Source organism: Thermobia domestica, chromosome 3, assembly GCF_964235325.1.
Source record: "Thermobia domestica chromosome 3, izTheDome1.hap1.1, whole genome shotgun sequence".
NCBI classification, from domain to species: Eukaryota; Metazoa; Arthropoda; class Insecta; order Zygentoma; family Lepismatidae; genus Thermobia; species Thermobia domestica.
Window position 1 is genome coordinate 10,458,959 of NC_137456.1, and position 1,113 is coordinate 10,460,071.

At 49.3% G+C, this 1,113-nt stretch overlaps 1 pseudogene; it reads right to left on the reverse strand.

Moving 5' to 3' along the window:
• Positions 1-498: 498 nt before the first annotated feature.
• LOC145681367 (protein GVQW3 pseudogene) lies at positions 499-834 on the reverse strand (annotated as a pseudogene).
• Positions 835-1,113: the final 279 nt, after the last annotated feature.

Sequence of the window (1,113 nt, forward strand, 5' to 3'; positions counted from 1 at the left end):
GACTGTAGGGTGGCTGAGGCAAGGTTGCAATGTTATGTTGGGCCAGATACGCCACCACTCGGAAGGCTGTGTGGCTCGGCGCATTGTCATGATGCAGTCGCCAGGAGTTGGCGATGGCTGGGTGGACGCGGACGATGTGTTTCCTCAGCCGTTCCAGGACCTGGAGATAAAAAAACTGCATTGACAGTCTGTCCGTGTGGAACAAATTTCCTGTGGATCACTCCTTGTGAATCGAAAAAGCAAATGAGCATGCTTTTCACTTTTGATTTCGTCATGCGCGCCTTTTTAGAGCGTGGGGAATTTCGGGTGTGCCATTCCGCGCTTTGACGTTTGGTCGCAGGGTCATACTGAAACGTCCACGTCTCGTCCCCAGTCACCACATTGTCTAGCAAGTTTGGATTTAACTCACTTCTTCGAGAAGGTCCTGGCAGATCCGTTTGCGAACGTCCTTTTGCTCGCCTGTCAGCACTCGCGGCACCAACTTTGCACAAATTTTCCTCATTTGCAATTGTTCGTGCACAATTTCGTGAACTTGGGTTTAGCAATGCCAAGTTCATCGGCAATCATGCGAACAGTTAATCTTCGGTCACTGTTCAGCAAATTCTTCATTTTTGCAACATTTTCCTCCGTTTTGGAGCTCGAAGGTCGTCTTGGCCGTGCAGCGTCTTCAACTTCTCTCCCCTCCCTGGACAGCTTGTGCCACTCAAACACACTCGATCTTCCAATGGCGTTATCACCGTACGCTGTCTTGATCATTTCATGAGTCTCTTTCCCAGTTTTACCGAGCTGCACGCAAAATTTGATGGCGTAACGCTGTTCCAAAAGATTGTCCATGACGCAGCGTGACGAGGGTCACTCGCAGAGGTTACGATGACGAGCGATCTTTACCGTGCTATGGCTGGCAGCCGACTGGCGCTGCTTCCTGTCTTTCCTTAGACCCATCTCAACCAACAACAGGTGGAATAACCGCCGTCAGTCTGTAAAAAGAAAAGAAAAAATATCAGTCCTACTACTTTAAGGACTGACCCTGTATAGAGGATGCGGTAGTGGTGTGTATAGTCGAGACGTTCTATTGGTCCCCAACCGGCTTCCTTTGTACTCAAGCAGAAAATT